Source organism: Rhamphochromis longiceps, linkage group LG7, assembly GCF_057381845.1.
Source record: "Rhamphochromis longiceps isolate RC_006_pf linkage group LG7, R_longiceps_female_GT1.1, whole genome shotgun sequence".
In the NCBI taxonomy this organism is placed as follows: Eukaryota; Metazoa; Chordata; class Actinopteri; order Cichliformes; family Cichlidae; genus Rhamphochromis; species Rhamphochromis longiceps.
The window spans coordinates 11,238,892-11,262,229 of record NC_140563.1 but is presented as its reverse complement, the minus strand read 5'-3'; the positions used below and the strand labels follow the sequence as shown (position 1 = coordinate 11,262,229).

Sequence of the window (23,338 nt, the reverse complement as noted above, 5' to 3'; positions counted from 1 at the left end):
CTTCAATTGTTCCACAGCTGAAATCACTGAAAGGCAAGTCTCCTTGACATTTATTGTGTTTTTTTCCTATTAGAAGCTCATATTTTGAAAGAACAGTTTGACATTTTGTTAGATTTTATATTTTTCTGACAAAGTTAAAATTAATACCAAAGCAGGTGGTGTTTTAAATTAGAAAAGCGAATGGAAACTTTTGTCCAAAGGTGACAAACTACACCCCCCCAGAACCTCTGAAGTACACCAATTAGCAAGTAATCTGTGCTAAGTCTATAAAAAGTTAAGAGTCAAGGGGAAAAAAAACAATTCAATATCTTATTAAGGGTTATTTGCTTGGTTATTTCTTGGCTGAGAGCACTACCTTCCTGGAGTCTCTGGTCGTTGCCTGGCAACTGGTTTCAACTGGTGTGACTAAGTGAGCTCTGAACTTGTAGGCAAATTTAGTTCCCTTCACAGAGATTCAGGTTAACCATTTCTCTATTTCCAGGCTTTGTAATAAGTTAAGCTAAGGTAAGATAACCAGAAACTAGTTGTTCATTTGACTTTGAGGAGAGGTATAAATTCTTCCACAAAGAAAGTGAAGAAGTGCATTTCTATAAATGCCAAACTTTTAGTATACTCACCTACTTTAAGTTAGCATTTGTCTTATGCTTACATTTAACACTATTTCACACATTTAACACAGAATGCAAGGTTTTTATTAAACAAAAACTTTTAGTCTTCCACCACCTGTACACATAGCCAGTTTTCAAAAGAAGATCATGCTGTCCCGAGAAGGCAAATTATGGACACTGTGTCCTCTTAGGAGAGGGACCATCTGGATTGTTACTCACACACAGTTAAAAGCAGGCATACACGATGCTAAAGGGAGCAGGTTGGGTTTGGCGGCTTTAACAGAGTAGTTGAACTCTATGCATGACACTCCCTTTCTCTAATTCTGGGTTTACAGAATGAAATGTACAGTAGTTCAATCTTTTTTTTTATCCCATAACGTTTATATTGGCTACATAAAAGTTATCAAGGGACACCAGTGACAGACTGGGATTAAATGATGCGCAATACATAGCATAACTAACGTTTTTGGTAACTGGCTTTGATAGCAGAGTTTTTCCTGAAACAAATTGATTTATTTGAAAAAACCTGTACCTTCCTCAGCCAGTAATATTTTTTTTACGGTCTGAGCTTGGTTACACTGATGCCAGCTTTGCTGTTAAGATGATGAAGAGGGAGAGCATAGTTTGGTCTTACAATAGGGTGGTTGAAATCTCCAGGGTTATAGGATAAGCCAGAGGGATAAAAAGAATTTGGAATATATTCCCATATGAGCTTGTAACCTGGCCAGTGGTTCAGACCACAGTGTTCCCCAAGGAACATCTAACTCTGTCCTGTCTCTACTTCTCTGGAAGAAGAGATATAGCCCCCTCCCTGGAGGCACATCCATCACTTACACCCAGCAAATAGAAAATGTCCAAACAACTATATTTCCCCCATGAGTACAAATGTAGAAAGGTTAACAACTCGGGCCTTTAGATGCAGTCAGCAGTTGCGAGGTGAGGAAGCCAGGGGCCGATTTGGCAGTGAAAACGAAAATGACCAGTTGCAGTGGCACACAGTCATTATGGGTTACAGATGGACTGGCATTATGGTGTCTGGCTGTCTGAATCGGGGCTCCACTGTAGGCAAACTTGACTGAGATCACCTTGCTAACTTCCCACGCGTGGCTGTCTGAGCCAGGAAAGAAACTGTCTGAACCCCCACAAAGAATTTCCCCAAACCACATCACAACAGGCCAGGGAGAATGACAGTGCTCTTGTTCATTCAGCATTTTACACACAAACTAATGTTTGAATTAAAGGGAGCCCTGGGCAAAGGGTGTCTATTCCACTAAAGAAATACACTGGCCACCCTGAAGTTTAATATATTAGTATGGGAGACAACTGTAGCAATACAGTAGCTACACTGCCAAATTCAGTGACTTTACTTCTTTTAAAGTAAAATAAATGCGATTTTCAAGTTCAACACCAAACAAACAAGTTCAAAACTTGAAAGAAAAACTCACCACCCTGGTGCATTTTATCTGCAAAGATTATGAGAACATCATTTTGCTCCTCCTCTGTGTTTGTTAAGTTTTATCTGTGCAAGTGAATATGGTGTCAGTTTTGAGATGTTTTATCTAATCACTTGCCAAGGCTAGTCTGAACTGACCACTGGCCTGTTATTTCAGTGTGTGCATATGTGAATAGGTTCAGTGTAATGCGAGTATAAGCAGTGCGTACACATTCTTTCCTCCCGTTTTGCAGAGGAGCTGTCACCGGAGGACAGTTCAAGTCTAGAGGCATAATAGGCTGTGTCGTGACATTTTATCTTCCACAGATATGAAATGACAAGCTGAGAGAGCCTTCAGACTGCAGGTGTGCCACGCTCCAAACTTAGTGTCCATATTCATCACAAGTTAGCTAGCCACTTTAGATTTTGACTAACAAAACATTATTTTCAAGACTTGAACAACAGCAATCACTGATGTGTTACTGTGGTTATCACAATATACTTTGGCGTAGAATAAATAACGCAATTTCAACGTCCTGAAGTGAGTGGGATAATTCAGCTGGTCTTACCAACCGGATAAACATGTCAGAAGATGTTCAGATTACAAAGTAGAACAATGTCTGCACTGTAGCAAAGTGCGTGTTTCTGCGTGACACTCTTAACTTCTCGTGAGTGTTGGAATGGGACAGAGTATCTGTTTATGGCCTAAATCATGCGCTCTTTGTACAAGTGAGTGTGCATGTGCGTAGGAAACAGAGACATAGACAATAAACATAAAAGGAGAAAAGCACTGAACCAGAACCAGGATACCATATGAGGCTATGAGCCCACCTTAGAAAAAATGTACAGTATAGTCACGCAGCTGTCTCCTGTAAACTCACTGTCAACAGTAAAACCTCTTTCTTTCCAGCAGAGTGATTTAGTGGAAGTCTACTGGCAGCGATTTGAGTGTTTTAATTTGTGTAAAATTACCTTAAAATGATAACTGGGTTTTTGTTTTCTTACCTTCACTGCAAGTGGCCACTAAATAATACACATTGGTCCTTTACCAGCTGCAAAAGGTTCCACTCAGTAAATTATAAAACATTCTGTGGATAGTAGCAAAGTAGACGAAGAAGATGAAGTCACCTTGTTTGCACAAAGATGCATGGAAATGGATGAACGGTGTTGATAGTGACCAAGGTAAATGGATTAGCATCAAAGTTCCATATTAAATACACTTTTTTATTCCGCTTTGTTGATTTACAGCTAGAAGATCGCATGTTTAATACTACCACTTATTCTTCTCTGCCTTCTGCATGTGCTGCACAATAATCTGATTGGAAGATAGTGCAAGGTTTCCAGTTCTGTAAAACTAGAAATGACTCATGCGGCTCACTAATGTTAGCTTTAGTGTTAGTTTTTCCAGCATTACATTTTTTGCTCTTCTTGACTGTCTGTCATTAAGAGGTTGATGCATTGTAATGTTGAAGTTTCATAAAGACACTGCAGGAAACATTTCTACAAACCCACATATCTGAATGGCTGCCTCCACGTACAGAAACCATATCTACTGTGAATCCAACATTACCTCGAGCTTTTTCATGAAAAGCCACACATATACTAAATGATTTTGCATTTAGGAGAAGCTTTAGTTGGTGCACACAAAACAGCACATTGTATAACAACACTACATTACAAAGACCTTGATGTGACACACCTGGTCCACTTTGATATAAACCAATCCAGCACTTCTGAAAGATGCTTACCAAACATTTGTAACACATAAATCAATGTGCAGAGAACATGTCACTGTAGCAACGGCCACAGTTTGACATAAAGTCAATATGGCATCCCCTACTATACCTGCTGTTAAACAAACATGCAGTTTTAGAATATGCCATGCCTATACAAGTGACTAAGCATTGCAGTTGTTTATTAACAGAGCCGCAGCGATCCTCTGTGATGAGGTGCGACACTGGTCAACTGACAAGAATGCTAGTCCTCCTCCTCCTCCCTTAAGACGGACCACTGAGACACTGGGAGGCTTGGTGACAGGTCTAGCCCTTTCACAATCAATAAAACATGCTCAATTCCCAGTGTAATTACTGGATCCAGCCTCCTCCCTCCCTCCTTGTAAGCCTGCGCTCATTCCACACAAAGTTGAACCATTACTCTCTCATCTGCTGCCCTATATAAAAGGTAACATAAAATTACATTTCTGTTGTGAGATGTACCTAATGAACAAAAAACGAGGCCAGCGCTATGCAGTTAGTCTGTAACGAAGCTTATAAACTACAAACTTTTTTTTCACTCAACATCTCAAACGTCATAATATAATAAGAATTTGTCAAAGAAGATTTTGAAGATTCATCCTATGTGGCTTGTGTTAAAGACGTACCCACCATATGTAGCTATACGCAGCAAGCGCGCTTCAACTTCTTTGAAGGTGATGGACAGCAGCCAAAGTCTTAAGCATAGCCGTGACAGTTGCACTTCCTGTGCAAGGCAGAGTTAGCCTCAGTATCCTACCACAGGCCGTGGGCAGACAAAACTTAACTTCCTGCCCCTCGACTTCCTGTTATTCAGGACCTTTCAAAGTGCCCCTCTGCGGGGGAGACAGAGGGAGCGGGGCAAGTTAGTGGGGAGGAAGAAAGGGAGGGACCACCTTGGGGATACCCTCCCTTCTGATCCTTCCCCTTATTATCATCCTGAATGTAAGTCGAAGACTAAACAACAGAGGATCATCTCTCGTGGCTTTGCCCTGTCTGTTTACTGTGTTTACTGTAAGGATCATTACATAGGCCGGACGACGTGCACAGGATGCTTTTGGCCACTCACTTTACAATTAGCAGGCAGAGGCCTTTTCTAGTTATTCAAACACTCCAATGGTTACATAAGAATGAATCACGGTGCTCACAACTCAAGTTAATATATAAACAACATGATTAAGACAGAAGTACATTCCCGAGCATGCAACAGCCTCACGCGGTAATCTGATGTGCATTGACACACAGATTCTGTGAAATAATCCATGACGACGTTCTTAAGTGTATCAAACTCAAAGTGTCAACATTGTGGCTCGGTTATGATTAGCTTCTGGCAGACTGAAGACATAAAGCGAAGCGGCCTAAATCCACAGTTTTACCAATTTGTTTCAATGGCGCCTTGACACCAGCGCAGTAGGAAATGAACATCCACCTCTTTGTTCTCGCTTTAATCAGGAGGTGCTGTACCTGTAAATGGGGCTGTTGGCCTGAGGGGAGTGGAGGCAAGCCAGCCCTCTCACACTCTCTCCCTCTTCCCTTTTGTGAGAGTGCGCTTATCTCCCTCTCCAGCAGTGAAAGGCAGTATTGTGGCCCCAGCAGCATCACTAGTGTTAATGTCTCCTGATGCTAATCTGACACACGGCTGATCCTTTAACAACCACTTTCTCTATCCCCCCCCCCCTTTTTTTGCCCTCCCCCTTCTTTCTTTTTTTTATTCTTTCATGCCATTTCTCATGATTTATTTTTCATCGTCTCTTTTTAATTCTCCCTTTCTTTAAACTCATGTTATACATTCCCTCACCTCAGTTTCCAAGGCAACTAATGAGACATAATTAACATGAGCTATCGCAAGGGCATGTGAGCAAAAAAGTGAAAAAGGAGGCTTTGAGAAATGTAGAGAGGTGGGGCAGTCTGCAAAACATGGACTTTCTGCAGCACTTCCCCTTCCTCTGTAAAGCATAGCTTGGGGGTGACATTTCTCACACAAGAGAGATTTGAATATCATTTCAAGGAAAGGCTAAAATGCTTATGATATGAACACCTTGAACGTGTTAAAAACAAAATTCATACAGTTTGCACTAAAGAAGATCCTGCAGGCCAAAACACTGAGACTGAAATCAGGAATGGCAAGTCTTTCATAGGTTGCTTACAGATTTAAGCACTGTTAGAATGTTTCTTGCCTTATTGCATTAGGTAATACGTTTCCCTACATATTAAATCAGTCTGAAGCTAATTCGATGAAGAAAGTATAAAAATGCATTGTTCAAAAGCAAACAGTGACCTGCATGTAGGGACAGTCACAAAGCCAGCAGTGAGTGCCTGCACTGAAATGGCAGCCAAGCAGACAGCGAGTGGTTAATCTGCCCTGATGACTGGAAGCTCAGTCCAACTCTCCAATGACCCAGCTGTAATCCCACAATGGATCAATGCAAGTTCAAACAATCCTCCATGCTGCTAGCACCTTGCTTGGGCTGGGGGGTGGTGGTGTAAGACAGGGACCAGGAGACAGAAAGCTACTTATCACCTGCAAAATGACATCAAAAGGAAAGAGAGCCCCACAGGATGAACTTGTTCTCACTGAGAATACGCTTCACTGTGGGCTACAGCATACTGTATAGACGACTGAGTGGAAATGATGTCGCTCTTCAGATAAACACCAGACACGTATTCAATCTGCAAAATATGAATGACGATGAGTGGATATAACAACTTGTAACTGAAGGACATCATATGCTGACAACCTTAGCAGACAGACATCCTCCATCTCACTCTCGCAGTACTGTCAGGGGATGAGAGGACTATGCAAGGTGACTTTGACTAACTGCCTTGGGGTTTCGTGAGAAAACGCCATTGACATTACATTAATTTCATGTCTCTTTTTTAACTGACTTAGTGCCACGGAGGCCTGGAGAATAGAAAAAAACCCCGAAACAGACATTTTGCTTTAGCTTCAAGGCATAGGCAGTAGGGATCTAGAGGCCAGGAAGACAACAGTGACAAATAGGTGACATGATGTGATACCAACTTTTTCCTCATTATACGAGTAATTTAACAGAAGGATGAGACATTCAGTCAGCAGATCAGGATAAATGTTAGTCAGAAACTTTCCACTGCAGCTCACGTGTGTTTAGGTTTGACGGCAGTTTTTGCCAATGAAAGACAGACAGAAAGAAAACAACAGAGAGAGAGAGTGAGAAGGGAAGTGTGAGAGAGAAGACAGTATGACTGTGTTAACTATGTGGAAAGATGTAAGGGAAACAAGACTAAAAGAAGCACCCCGCACCCATCCCAACCCACCTCTGTGGTAGTGTGGTAGTGTGCGGCAGCTGCGTTGTAACATAATTACTGCTGGGACACTTCTATTCCCAATGATCCATTTGCGTCAGTCAGGTTTTCAAGCCCAGCCAATGAATGGATTCTCAGTTTCTCAAGGATAAAGAGATGACCCTCACCTAACAGTTATATCCATTTCATGTAGAAAAGCTACTCTCCTCCTCAAGGTAAATCCCTTGATACATATTTGAGTCAAACTTTCATGAACATAGAAAATCATGATAACTTCTTCGATGCACAGACAGGATGATGAATTATATCTCATTAAAAATGGATGTGCTTGATGACATAGATATACAGTTAAGTTGCTATATTGTCCTGTTAGCATAAGGATTTGCCTCTAAAATATTACCATCACTATTAAGTTACAGAGCTCAACATTTTAGTTCCCGGCTTTCCAGATGGTTATTTAATAAAACTTACCGACGTCCTGAAGCTCTCAGCAACTTGAAAAATGTGTTTAAACACTGAGATTAAAGGCTGCGTTAGCCCACGACCCAATGTTAGGTTTATGCCACAGCTACCTTATATTAATTGGCAATTACCAAAATCATTTTTTAATGTTTTAACGGTTAACCTGTATACGCAAGCTCTTTAATCAAAATTATATTTTTATGCTAAAATATATTTATTGTTGCTATTGTTACAATTTTACAAAAAAGCTGGAAAAAAATAGTAAAGTATATCATTATCTTTTGGTTAATTTGCAAATTACAATTATTTGCTTGTATTTCTAAACAGAAATATTAGTTTAATAGTTTTAGTGGTTGCATGTTATGCTTGATTTATTTTTTGACTTCTCAGAAAAGTCCAGTGTGATGGTTTAAATTAGAGCTGGGCGATAGAACGATAACGATATGTATCGCGATATAACTTTTACTTGATAGAGAAATTAAGCTATCGCGATAGACCTCGCCGCTCTTGTCCTCAAAAAAAAAAAAAAAAGGTCAGCCAATCCAAATTAAGTAGCGCATAGCCGAACCAATCACAGCCGCAGCATCACGTCGCGTGACTTGTTACGTACAGCACAAGTGCCAAGCCGCACGTGTGTTTGTTTGGGAAGCAGCCAGCGGGTAATGGAGCCAACGCGTAATGGAGGAAATGAGTGTGCCGACTAGAAAAATCAACCGAGCGTGACCGAAGAGAAAACAGATGATGGTTCCAATGCCGGAGAGATTGTCGAACGGAAGAGCCATAGAAGTTCCGTAGTGTGAAGGTATTTCGGCTATTTCAAGTCTGACAAAAAATAGAGTAGCGTGCACTGTAAATTGTGCCGAAAGCAAGTCTGGAAATACAATAAACTGGTGCATGCGTCACACTGTGCGCCACGTTATTGTTTCGGTGAAATGAATTTCTACAATACTGTTACTGTTAATTCTACTCTCTGCAGTGTTTAAATGCTTACATATACACACAGTTACTGTCCCTCCACACATACGACTCGGTTCTGCTTCTATGCCCCAGCTTTGTTTACTTTTTCCCACCGAAGCTTCTAGACTTCTGATTGGCCAGCATTTCGGCACGGTTAGGAATCTAGCGCCACCTGCTGCTTTGGCATGTTCATAGCAGCGTTTTCCTTCATTTCTGCCTTTATGTGTGGACGGGATTATTTTTAAAACGAAAACGGAAAATCTCAGTTTTCAAAAATACCCGTGTACGTGTGGACGTAGCCTCAGTCTCTGACTGGAAGCGCTAATTCGTCATTCGGCTTTTGTCAGACTAAAGTAACTGTTAAAACTGTTTGAAAAGCTAAGCTATACAACAAGGAGAGATTGAGAATTTTCTTTTAGTTCTCAGTTTATTTGATACTGACAAAAGTTAGTCAGTTTTGTCTGTTCTTCTGTAAAACAAACTAAGATTTATTTTTAGAATTAATATTTTGTTTCTAAGTGGAATTGACAATTTAGTCTGTTTCATTTGTTCTATTTTGAAACTTAAACGCTTTAGCGGCTGCCTTTTGTGTAGTTTGCAATATTTGCCTTTATTTATCTGAAAAAGTCTTATGTTCCTTAAGTACATCTACCCTGTTGAACTTATTATGGGAAATAAATATTTAAATAAAAACAAGCTGCTGATTATTTCACATTTTACTTGTGAGCAACGGCACATTTAAATCTTACAAATATAGTTATTTGGCTTATATCGTGATAGATATCGTTATCGCCTGAAATGGAAAAAACATATCGTGATATGAAAAAATCTCATATCGCCCAGCTCTAGTTTAAATGTTGGTTTAAAAATGTGAATTCAGTTAATCTAATGCAGTATTTTTGAATTTTAAACAAATTTTTGACACAGTTCCATGATATTTGTGTGTTCTAGATTTAATGACAGGTGGTCGAATAAACTTGTCTTGTTCTGCTTTTTGTTTTTTAATCTCCAACTTGAGAAATCATTAAGAAAAATTACTGTGCAAAGGCACTTTTTTCAATCAAGCAACCTGGAAATACCAGGACTCACTGTCTATGCTTACATTTTAAGTTTCCATGCTAACCTGCTACTTTGGTGCAGGACTGACGGACTGACTTGCGCATTTAAAATTTATAAGTTTTGTTTGGAGGGAATATTTTACTTTCTTTTCTTGTTTGTTTCAGTATTAATATAGCTACTTTTTGGATTATTCATTTATTTATTTATTTGAGACGCCACAAATCACACAAAAGACTTAACTTTATGTCAAAACATTTTTTATGCTCTCTGGAAGAGACATTTTGATTTTTAACTTACTATTTGGTTAATTTTGTATTTGTTGTTTGGTCGAGTGTGTAGGACAGATAAACACTGGAACAGTCTGTAAATACAGATATAGTTAAAAAACGAAGCCAGTTTCTCTTTGTTTCTCCCTCCCCACCATTGTCATTTTTTTAAATTTAAATAATTTTTTTTCTGAACATAGGCTACTGCCTTTCTTTCTTTCTTCCTTTCTATTATAAGTCTGAGTAAAGAAATCGCTGCATTTGGGTGCACCTGAAGAGGCTGCATTTGCTCGCAGCTGCAAGATGGTGCCATTAAAGCAGCGCTATTATTTTTTCTGTTGACTATTTCTTCTACATTCAACCAACATTATTAGCAAACTTACTCATGGGTAAATAAATAAATCGCTCTTCTAAAAACGATTGGTGAAAGGCTCAGCCTGTCGTCAGTCAATAAATTTGTCCAATCGCCCAACCTTATCACAGTCCTTACAACTGTTTCTTTATAACCTTAAACCCTGAAAATGTGATATATATTTCTTACTGATAAAAATTGCATTATGTGGGAAATGTCCAAACCAACTGGCAGCTGTAGCTTTCTGGTAAGCAACATCTCATTGGTCCTTTTCTATGTGGTATACTTGCCTACCACTCTGTTATGAAATTCTAGTGTTTTATTTGTCTGTTACTGAGAACTAATTAGCAGGTATTTATCTGTGATCATAAAGGCTATGGATGTAGCTTGCAAAACAAGTTTGCTAGCATTGGCTGATAACTTAGCTCTTCCCCCTTCTTTCATCTACATATAATCACTTCAGATGGCAACAGGCAGAAAAATTGGAGTCCAGAAACGAATGGGTTACACCCACTTTTTTACATGCAGTCTGTTCTCCAACCACCAAGACTGCTCTGTTGAAGTGGCACATTATGCGCCAAGTAGTGCTTCTGAAGAAAACCGTACTACTGTACTACTGTTTAAAAGTATGTTAAACAGTAGTACAGATATTGACTCTGAGTCACAGTATGAGTTTTTATAACATATTTTCTTATTTGTATTTGCAGAGGCCAAGTGTTCAACTAGATTTTGGAATTTCTTTAGGCAACAGCATTTCCCATAGTATCACACCATGATTCAGCTTAAGAAACTTTTCAACTCCTGATGTGCATAAATTATTTATAATCAGCCAGTCGTGCTATGTTAAAGTCATGAAAAATTATGTCATCCTAAACACATTTGACATATTAACCTCTAACTGCTCAGCTCATATTAACTCTGTTAATACAGATTGTGTATCTGAGGAAAATCCCTCCATCACCATACTCCCTGTGACTTTGTATGAGCTTCAAAAGATATCGTCTTAACATGACACATTAGCAATGAGGACATTATATAAACAAACACTTCCTGTGTTACCCCTTTGCTCTAACTGATGAAGTATTTTCAGTATTTCCCTATTTTCAGTATTTCATTATTTTTGTTGCTTATTGCTCTGTTCACTGTGTTACACACAAACACACATGGAATAATAAAAATTAATGCATGCATGCTCCTAGAGGTTTATAAATTTGCATAGAATTACAGTGTGGCTCTGTGGTCTGATTTGGTATGATGGCATGTGTCCATTTGCACGGTTGTCTATCATAAGATGGACTTCTCACCAGGGAACAATAATAATGCCAAACCCATAGGGAGCAATAGTTCCCCCCCCCCCCCCCCCCCCCCCCCCCCCCCAAACCTACCAGTAAGCCTGTGAGCTGTGTTAAGTGTCATGGCAGCCTTTTGATGTTGCACAGACCGCAACTCAGAAATGGTAAACAGCAAAGATGAACCAAGATCTTCCTCCAGGGGGAATCCACAGTGTAAGGATATTAGGGACGTTATGCATAATGCGTCTCAGCAGCAGCGCATTTACCCAATCCCAACATGTCTTTTTTAAACACTGGGAACCGAGATTAGACACAGAACTTCTAGATATCCAATTCTCCACCAGCATTTGGAAATCCACATGAAGATTTTACTAAATAAAAAGCATGTTTTGGAACACATACATGGGGTCCATATTGTTTAGGGGTATGGTGACTGGGTGTCTTCGGAGAATGTCTGCTTTTAATGGGGAAAAAAATTAAAAAGCTCAGAATAAATATTTGATTTTCTCTTCCCATTTTTATCTTCCACTCAATGCCTCTTTCCCACAGTGTTCCATTACATAAAAGGTTTATGCAATCTGAGCAGTGAGGATGGCCATGAGTCATAACAACAGTGAAAATGCTAGCTAAAGTAGCACTGATTTTTTTTTTCTTAGAATTTTATGTTATAGAATTGGTCTTTTAATGATCGCATGCAGACCTGTGATTCATGCATTTCATTTCATTTATATTACATTTAAAATAATGAAACTGCTCACTCATCTCTCCGTACCACATGGCTGAGAGATGATGGAAGTGTGAGAGAAAAAAGTAGGTTTTGCTAAATCATTTTGTCATAGTGCTTCATGTTGTTAAGGCTCCTTCAGGTCACAGTGGGTGACAGTTTTCATTTTTAATAATCACTCACGTTATCACTTTGCTTTTGTGAATGACAGTAAACATCAGTTTTAATGAGGCTTTTCCTGAAAATGTGCAAGGCAGATCTGCCCATTCTAGTCTGATATGTATTGACATGAATGATTATCATTCACTGAGCAAATAATGAAATGGGTATTTCACGAGCTATAGCCTACAGTTTCTCCCAGATCAGATGATATGTGTTAGCTGTCACATGAACACTGTGTGCAAACATGCACAGAGAGAGACAGAGAAGGGGAAGACAGAAAGACCCCAAAGGCCTTCGCACAACTTGTCTCTCCAGGAAACAGAAAGATTCCTGGAGAGGCTCTGGCCCTGTGTCCCAGCTTCAAATAGCTAATTGCCTCAGGCCCTCTATCCCAGGGCCAGCGGCTCATGATGAATCCCGACCTCCCTAATCGCAATACCCGCTGTGAACACCTCTGTAAGCTGGACCAGTGACAGAGGTTCAGAGGAGGATTGAAACAAAGTAAAGAACAACCCAGTCTGACATGAATCCAGGATGGCAACAGCCAGTGGAAACACTACACTATTTTCACCTAGATCGGCAGCCCACAGCACACAGATGGAAAGTGGACTGGGAGAAAGGAAGAGGACAGACGGGCAGACGCACAAACAGCGGGCAGACTCAACACCTCACTTGCAATCACAGTCACACTATGAAGAGCTGGGATTTGGAGACTGGAGATGCAAAGACAATCATTTCTGAATGCCCTGGATTTAAAGGGACAAGTTTTGACTGAATTAAAATGCAAAAAAAGAAAGAAAAGAAGAAAACATGGCCTGACTATGTACAAGAAAGAAAAAGTAATATTTAATTTTCTGGATGATTTCAGAAGTAAAATGATATGTAACTATTGAACTCGGCCAGACTTGCACTTTAACTTAAGTGGGCAACATAAAAAAGACAATCTCATCATCCTGAATCTACAGAAAAACATACTCAGTGCACAATGGTTTGGAAACTCAAATGCATAACTCACTGCAATGTTCATGGTGCTATAGCTGTGCTCAAACAGTAGAGAGGAAGACAACTTTAAACTGTAAGTCAGAGCCCTGCGGTGAACCGGAGCAGCTTCCACAGAGCAGAGGGGGCTGGGGTCACTTCCTTTCCCTGTTCATATGGCTGATGTGTGCTGGAGAATAATAGGAGGAATCACATCCCCCCAGCTGTTCTAGTTCACAAAGCTTCTCAGACAGACAGAAAAACAAGGATATTACAGACAAGGCCTTCTTCCTGCAGATGAATTGGCCACAGGGCCGGTCCAGCTGCAGGAGATCCAACTGTTCCTTCCCAGAAGCTACTGAACTTTTAGTCAATGGGCTTTGTGTATGAGCTGTGACACCTAAGTCTCACAGCTGTAATGAATACACCAGCCATTGATAAACACTTTTTAATGCATTCGACTTTTATTTTTGGTAACCTAATGGACGGCTAGATTAAGTGGCTGTAACTGATGAATCAAAGAGCCTATATTAGCCCTCTCTAACAGCACAGTAAACACCTCCATCACTTAGACAACAGCAGACTTTGAAGAGAGTTTTACTTTGCACACAGTTCAATTGTTTGTCTGTTGATGAGGCTTCTACTTCATCGCCTCTATACAAAGACAGAGAAGTTAAATCTCCAGCGAGAGAGGCTTTTTAAGATCTACAGTAGAGCATGAGTAATTCAATACAGTGGGGTATATTAGCAATCATGGGAGATCTTTTGATCTAGTAAATTATATTATAATATATTCCTTTGATTTATGTGTTTTTCAAAAAGTCATTAAGATGCGGCTAAAATGCAACTCAGCAAAGACATGTCTTTCTTAACTTCAGCTTAGTTTTGTACGTGATATTGTTTAGCTACATCATTGACTAATATTAGGTCTCCATGCAGGACAACAAGATGAAAACAAGGTGAAAAATACTGACTGAAAGCACGGGACGCGCATGTTTTCGCTCTACGTCTTTTGAGTTTGGCTCACTCACTTCAGAAATGAAGCACAGTGTGATTCTGTGGTTTTTCGTGCAGTCCAGAAAGTCAAAGAGGCGAGGAGGCATCTTAAAGGTGTTAAATGATTTGACTTGTTAAAGTCATCACCTTTGCTCTAGCACATGCTTCCACAGTCTACCCTCCCAAACCACACCAACTGTGGAAGGCCAGTTTATGCTTAACACAGTAGCCACAACCCAAGAAACCAAGAAATTCTGAGTTTAAAAAAAAGCAATAGCATAATTTAAAAAAAAAACATTAAGACTTGATTCTTCACCATTATAGTCTGCTTGCATTATGGATACAAATAAACTGACAGGGTACAGTGGCAAAAGCAGGCTGACAGCATTACAGTGTGGCTCTGTGTGAGGATCTTCCTGCTGAGTCTCCTGTGTGGTCCAGGTTGCAGAGGTGAAGAGACCTCCAGCCAGGCCTTGTTTGAAAGAGCAGGAGAGACAGGAAAAGACGGTGCGGCCTTAAGCTGCTCTGCCCTGCTCAGCAGCACATGTGCTGAGTGAGCCAAAAGGGTGGCTTACCACCAGAGGTCTCAGTCAAGGGCAGGACAGTTGAAAGGTCACTGCTAGCTGTCTTGCTATACAAACAGTACCTCAGTGAGTAATGCCTTCACCCTCTGAGCTGTTATAGAGCCTTAAAAAATACTTGAGATGATGAGCATAGTTTATAACTGTCAATTAAATGTAAGCATTCAATCAAAGAGCTATGATTTTTTTAAAATAATTTTTCTAAATTATTTTATATTGTTTATCAGCGCCTTAGCACAAGTTTTGCCAGTGGGCTTTGTGATGTCTTAATTAAATTTCGGTTTATTTTGTGTATTTTAATCAGTCAGATACTTCACGCAAGTTGCTGTTGTCAGTCACCCAGTGCTAGTTCATGCCCATATCAGTGGTTCACGGTCACAACACATGAATGTTCTGTCTTTAAAGTAAGGCACCGGCACTAACCAAAGACCCATAGTGACTCCCACAGTCCAGAATTTATCAGACATCTGATCTGATTAGCATTAACAAAATTAAAAGAAAACATGTAACTAAACATGAGTAATTATATGTATATATTTATAATAACAATTAATAGTCCATTGGGAGCAGTCTACAGTTAGCTGTAGCCTAAAACATTATCTCCCAGGCTCAAGATTCTGCATCCAACCTCCAGGTCTCACAGAGGAACGCTGGAATCTCCATGCTGATGATACAGCTCCAGTAAGGAGTTCCAACAAACAATGAATCACGCTAAGATGTTTTAGTTAGGAAGACTGATTATTGTTATGCATCTGACTCTTTTAAACATAGATATTAATTCAAGTTCTTGCAAAGAAAAAAAAGCATACCACAAATTTAAAAGAACGATAGCCGTGCAAAGAAGAAAAACAGAGAAAAGACAACTGTGCGTTAAAAAAAGTGTCGCCTCAAGCTAATTGCCGTCAGTGAACAGACTCAGTATCTTGTAGCAAGTTTAACGGACCAAACCAACTCACACAGCTGGAGCGGTGTTGGGGGTGCTAGAGAACACAGTATAATGAGTTTAAAGTTAATAACTAGCCTGGTATAGACACAACTTCAAGGATTCACAAAATAAAACTAGGGATTCAAAACACAGACAGGTAAATAACCATGCAAGAAATTTCAAATAAATATAGCAATCAAACTACACTGTATAATACTATAATAGCCATAAGGGCCTTAATTTTCTTAAGAAATCTGCAGCATAAAAGAACAGCTTGGCTTACCAAACAACCAGAGAAACACTATCCTCTTTAACGGGCCAAGAATGTTCAGCTTCTATCTCTTATTTTTTATTCAATGCATCCTTGGCTTTCAGCTCTCTGCTGTTTTGTCCTCCTTGAAAAAAAAATGTCCTGGGAGGAGGAGAGTGAAGGAGAAAAGACTTTCACTCAGTGATTCAGAGGCATCGTGTAAACGCCAGCATTCTCCTTCTGACAACCGGCGTTAATTGCAGATCCGACTCGCCCACACACTCCACATTTCTCCTGGAAGGAGAAGCTGAGACACTGAGATTGAAGTGGGATGAGGAGTGCAGTAAAAGATGCTGCAGCTGCCCATTCCTCGCACCGTCACCACCTCTCATTTCTCCCTTTCCACTGAGAACTTGTGCTGAGACGCAAACAAGCGCTTACGCACATTTACACAGGCATGCAGGGGCACACAAACATCCCATATAACAAGGCTAAAACAGTTACTAAACACTGGTAGTCATTGTGCAATACCAGCCATAACGATTAAATAAATACAGGACAAAACTCTCATATTATCAAAGCTTTCTGTGTGCTTGTCTAATGGACGCTATAGAACATTTGAGGTCTCTGAGGTTAGTGCAACAGTTCACAGCGCACGTGAGAAAGACATTTACGGCAGCCCTATCTGTGCCTTCATACTCATTCCTTTGACTAATACATGACATAAATTGTTAAAATGATATTCATTTCAGCACGATGAAAAAATCCCTCATCCACACATTAGACACAGGAGGTCACGTGATGTAGATCATGAGCAACAAGGCCCATTACTGGCGAGGCCTGGGGCAGCACAGAAGCTAATGACTGCAGATTGGAGGGTGCTTTAATGCTTTGCTTTAGAAATCACTGGCAACCAGCTGGTACGGTAACGTGCATGCTTTCAGAGTAGCGGTAGCACAAAAAGGACAGTGAGAAAATGCAAGTACCCTTTAATGCTGCTGTAACAACTCGTGCCCCTAGAAAAACAATGAAATTTGTCATTAGTTCAACCTGATAAGGGGGTAATATACTGTAAGCAGTAAAATAGTTACAACTGTGGTAAAGACAAAGTCACGTTTTATATATGCATGCAACATACAGAGGGGGGTTTTTTTCAACACGGCAAAACATAAGTTTGATTTTGCTGGGTTTTATCCACACAAAAGGCAGTTTATACGTTCAAATGTGAAGCACAACCAAATATTTTCCACACAGTAGATCCACTCATGAATGAGCTTATAAAATCAGGACAATTTCAAGTCTTATTTTCAGTTTCAACTGAATAAAAACTACTCCTTCTGTGCAATATTAATGAGCTATGCAGGGTGTAGCATACACTAGAAACATTTGAGAAGGTCAGGTTACCGTTGGCCATTTCCCACTCTGGCCAGGGGTTAAGGTCACCAGAGTGCCAGAGATTCAAAGAAACACCAGGCAGCAAAGGTTCTCTCGCACAATCTCCGCTGGCCAAAGATCCTTATGCAGCTTAACTTAAAGGTGCGATGCCCCTGTCACTATGCCTGTCACTTAAATGCATAAAATGTGTCACCTTCAAGTGAACTTATTAACCAGGGAGAAATCTTTAAGGTCAAAGATCATCTAAAATATCTCACATCAATTCACTTGATTGGGCACGCTTTGGCTGAGCATATTTCAGTTTTAACCAGTCGCATATCCCTTCATCTATTTCAACTAACTATGAAAATATATAGTACATATATGTATACATATACAATATAGGCAACTACCTCAGCTTTGACTTTTATCATGCCAATTGCTCTAATGAAAGAAAAAGTTTGTTTATTCACGTTATAATGCTGTACATCTACAAATTAAAAAATACCTGCATACATAAAATGTATTTTATTTTACTTTTTTTTTTTTTTTATTAAAGGAGGTTAGGTGTTTAAGGAAAACATACAATCTGCAGTAAACTCACGCCAGACAACTTTTTTATTACCACTGTCACCGTGTGAGCTCGCCTGATGTTGTCAGTGTGATGGCTCAACAGTGTTATTATATACACACTGATTACTATTTTCCCCCAGGAGACTCGCCCGTTTTACAAAGTATGGCTAATCATTTCACACTCTGGACAACAAGTCAGAATCTGTGTGAGTTTTAAGACTCACAATTGACAAACCGACCATGTAGTCGAGCTTCTAGTACAACTTATTACCGGCTTAGAGATGAGTCCTATAAAAGTTTTTAACAATTGACAGATATCAACAGCGCGCGCGTCTAGCTACACCCTCCCAAAATACGACACTTGGGTATTTTACGACACGGAAAGCGACTAATTACCAAGTGTGACTTATATTAAATGACGCCACTTTTTACGCTCTCTTCTCGCAAAAGCTACATGTTATTAGGATACGATAGATAGATGTCTCCTAATGTCTCCCAAATCCACACTCTACGTCTCCCTCTTGCGCTTTTCTACACTCACTCTCACTGTAGCTACAGTATCGCTGCCACACTCCGCAACATTGTTTCTATTTCCGTTACTCACCTTTACTCCCAAGTCAGTCGCTGTATATAGACACTCTATATCGGTGACTCCAGTGGATAAACGTAATTTCAGTTCACATTTACACGCTGACTGCTATTTTAGGGGGAGCTGACAAACTCAGAAAAGCCAGTCTCCCTCTTGTCAGTGAGACTCCTCCCCTCATCTGACGAACTGCCTCTGCCCCCCACTCCCTCCTTTCTCTCTCCCTCTCTCTCTCTCTCCACTATCTCTCTCACACACAGCGTCAAAACATGTAGAGAACAAGCTGTCTAAACAGTGTTTTGTTTTTAAACTTCAACATTCATGTGAGGTGAACATTAATCCATTTTGTGCTCATTTTCAGACATGGAACTACCCCCTCAAAAAATTGTACAAAATCAAAGAAAACAATTATAGAAGCATGTCCTCAATTCCTCTTCCTTTAAGGCGCATTTTTATTTAAAAAGCTACTTTTCCGAACTCACTGGCCTCGGCCTCATTACAAACTACATTTGACGTCATATCTCTAAGACAACAGCGATGGAATTCGGTTTGAAGGGCAGTTCCGTCGGCCGATGAAAACTCGCAGCGCCCCGTGAGCAGCTAATCGGAGCGGGAAGGCGGGACCTTCGTGACTCCCATACGGGCATGTCACGTGTATTTGCGGGGGTCATCGTCACAGGAGGTGTGGCTAGCAGGGGCTGTAGTGGCGAGTGGCCCGCCCCGCTGTTTATACTGGCGTTTGGAGGCAGGTGTCATTTTCTCTTGCAATTATGCGTTTATTATAGATTTGATAGACTTGATTCTGGAGCAAATTTACAAATGAGTGGCTATTACGATTAAATGTGGCAGTTTAAAGCTGTTTGAAGCTAACAGGGCTTTCTGGTTTGAAATGGAGCCTGAATAGAAGGACCCTTTTCTTCTATTTTAAATACGAACTTGGACTGTATTTACCAAGAAACTATTCTAGCTACAATTTACTTTATAGATTTATCGCATAAGATTTATTTCTTGATGTCTTACTACCCAACAGCAGGTTAACATAAACTCTGTCTTAACAAGGTACGCCAGGTTACGCCTCACACAAGTTAATTATTCATTTTAAAATAATTACATTTGTTAGCATAATAACCCTTTTCCCCTCCAAGATTAAAAACATAAATGAAAGAATGTCCTTGATATCCTTTTGTGGTTTTGCTGCTTTATTAAAGGATCCACTTCCTGAATCCTCAGTCTTTCTAAGAGTGAAACCCAGAAGTCTCACAAAAGTTTTACACATTAAACTACATTATCTATTTGTGAAGGAATAGAATCACTCTTTCATATACAATAGCTTTTTGGGTAGCACATTTTTATTAATATACAGCTGATAAAATCAATTTTAGATCACAAGGAGTAACCAAACTTTCAGTGTCTGAATGTTTTCACTTCCTCTAAATACTTTAGAAATGGTAGTCAGAGCAGCAATTTTGTATCTCTGCAAACACACTGTATGGTTTGATGGTGCTATGATGAAACATTTTATACTTATTCAGGAATGACGGAGAGGGTTTTGTACAAAGTTGATTAGTGTTTGTTTCGTCTGTGGTGCATTGTGTTATCTAAGTCACCAGTTAGTTTGAGCTGTAAAAAGAAAGGCTGTGTTTAGTGTTCCTGGGACCTCCTGACTCCTCATAAGTCTAAAGCAAGAAGTCAACATACCTTTAAAAAAAACTATTAAAACACAAAATGTCACAGCCTTGGAATAATTAGGCCAAGAAACAGCAAACTAACAGATTAAATGGCAAATCAGTTAGTTTCATTCTATCATGGACTTGTGACCTGTCCACACTGTATCCTGGAATATGCTCCAACATCCCCCACCCCCCACCACCTTATTAAACTGAATTGGATCAGCACTAAAGAAACCCTGTCTTTCTCAAGACTTTTCTCAAGACTTCTCCCTCCGTGCCAAAAAACCAAAAAAAAAAAAAAGCCAAAGTGATGAAATTAAATTTTAGAATAAGTCCTTAAACAAAAAGGGAGTAATAATGTTTCCATTCTATCTACAGCTGTTGATTTACACTGCCCTACCATTTGATTCTGAAAATCATGCTAGCATTTTAAATCATAACATCATATTGCCAGGTAACGTACATTTCTGGTTGTTCTTTCGTGGGAGGCCATTTAATTATTATTTTTTGTGTGTTTCCCAAATTTACTATGTATTTATAAGCACCACATGACAGGGTTAGCAAGTTTTGTTTTGTTCTGTTTTGATTGTTAAATATTGAAGTACTTTTAGTCTAATGAGCAATTCATGCAGTTGTTACACTTTGATGAAGTCATTGAAGCCTTTCCTGTAATTTCTGGATGGCTGAAAATTGTAGTCAATAGCAAAAAATGAATATTTTGCACCCAGCAGTGCTTATATTATAACAATGCTGGTGCGAGATCTATCTTTGAAAAGATTTTTCTTTTCTTTATCCAGACAGAGAAGAACATATACTTTGTGTACTTTAATAAGTATTATTATGTTGTCTGTGTGGTAAAAGTTCAACCCTCTTTGATATATTGTAGCATATAAAAGTGGTATAATATATTACATAATATATGATGTATGTTTTCAAAGTGACTGAATCTGTTAGCGACTCATGTGTGGTATTCTGTTATTAGAAGATTAGTACTACTACATTGTTAGTACAACAATATTACATCTCATAACCAAAACAAAAATCAGCATTGTTTCAGCTTTGTCGTGATCCTTTATGAGTTCCAGCTGGTTCTTATTAGGGGTGCAACGATACACAAAATTCATGGTTCGGTTTGATACTTTGGTGTCACGGTTCGATATTTTTTCGATACAAACAAAATGTTCATGCCTTTTTAAATTATCATTTATTAAAATTATAAATATATATTTTAACTCAAAAGTACAGTTTTTAAATTTAATGTTGCTGAAACAACAAAATAAAAAAAATTAATCGATCTGATCGAGAAATCACTCATCTTGGGAAAAGAGAGTTTATTACAGAGAAATGACTCTTTCCAAAATAAAAGCTATACTATACGCTTCTTCTGGGGTATATTCTCAGCAGCATATTAAACATATCAGGTCCCCATAAGGAGACTCATGTGCTAACTGCTGTCTAAATGACTCGGGTAAAGTTTGTAGCATGTGTGCTTGTTGTTTTTGTCTACTTCCACTTTGCACTAGGATGATGTCGGTGTAAATGTGCTGTCATATTCGTTGTGTTCCCACTAGCGCTGTCAGCGTTAATCTCGTTAAAATGACATTAACGCCATAATGCGGCAAATCTCCGTTAACAAGTTGCCACGGATCACCCCGTGCTTGGGGCTGGACAGCGTCAACAGGTTAACAAGCTAACTGCGCTAACGCACTAGTTCCCACAGCTTGAGCATTGCGTGACACATCCGATATACTGTTTTACTTTTGTCCATGATGCACCAGGGTCATGCTTCACATGAAAACCAAGATAGTTCCAAACGCCAGATCTGAATGAGGGTGGGGGAGGTTCAGTTTCGGGTAGCGTTGAGGCAGTTGCCATGTTGCGACGAGCTTAGCTTCTGTCTTGCTAGCTTGTGCTGCGCTCAGTGGATCTGCACTCGACAGTGCAGCCTAGGCGGAGTAGGCGCAGATCCACTGAGCGCTCAACACAGACAGCATCGTCAGAAGAAAAGTTGATAAAACAAATAAAAAATGTTGTATTGTTCGATACATATGCGTACCGAACCAAAAGCACTGTATCGAACGGTTCAATATTGATACAAGTATCATTGCACCCCTAGTTCTTATATATCTAAGTTCTAAGATATCACCTTAGCAGCACTTTTGCGTTAACGTGTGTTACCATCATCTCAAACTGAGGCTAGCAAAAAAGAACAAACAACAACAAAATCTTCTGCTATTAAGAATACAGAAGAACATCATTGTAGTGATCTGCATTACCTGTGTCAGTTTAATCCAATAAAAAGCAGTAGACTAATATATGAAAAGCTATGTGCAACCCATATTATCCTGGATGGGAGATAAAACTTAAAATGACATTAGCATCACATTTCGCTTCACATCCTGAGTGAGGACTTCAAGCCCTTTGTGACACCTGTGTCTTACCTGTTGTTCTACATGCGCCTTCACAGAACCTGCTGTTCCAATCTCCACCTTTCCTTCTGCAAGCATTGACTTTCCTTTTTTCTTCTTTCCGTTCTGCCCACAAGTCTTCTTTCTGCTGCTTTGTGTCACTCTACCCACTGATTTACCTCAAAGCCAGACCAGCTGGCTTTGGATGCTTCCCTCAGAGCCCTACGAGGCCCGTCTTCACACCCTGTTCTTTCTCTTGTCCCTTGGTCTCTCTGCCGGCACAGAGCAAGGGGCAGTGGTTTGAAGGGTAGGACCCCAGATGGACATAGACATGTCGGGCATGCATTATGTGATGGGGCTTGGCTCACGGCTCTCTAGACCAGCCACAGCTGTCAGTCATAGCTTCACAGATGAAGGTGTTGAGGACTTTTTTTTAACCCCCCTACTCTGTGAAAAGGATCATAAGAATAAAAAACTATTTTTTTCTAACACAAACAGTTTTTTAAAGAGTGAATGCTAATGTAGTTCATGAGAGAGTTTGTTTTTTTTGAGTGAAACAAGTCACAAGTCACAATATTTTTCTCATATATCAAACGTTTGTTTGCCTTTATCAATTAAGCAGCTTTTTTTTTTTACACATATGACACAGC

General features: G+C 39.7%; 1 protein-coding gene across 8 annotated transcripts in view; it reads right to left on the bottom strand.

Moving 5' to 3' along the window:
- mef2aa (myocyte enhancer factor 2aa) overlaps positions 1-22,964 on the bottom strand; it is a 67,831-nt gene extending 44,867 nt beyond the window's left edge. For 2 of the 8 annotated variants that reach the window (XM_085412149.1, XM_085412145.1), the window contains exon 1: positions 18,629-18,808. The gene's annotated coding sequence lies outside the window, so the exon portion shown is untranslated. Of the gene's footprint in view, positions 1-16,110; positions 17,022-17,063; positions 17,235-18,628; positions 18,810-22,721 lie in introns of those variants that run through there. The other 6 variants (XM_085412151.1, XM_085412150.1, XM_085412146.1 and 3 more) reach the window with 5 other exon arrangements.
- Positions 22,965-23,338: the final 374 nt, after the last annotated feature.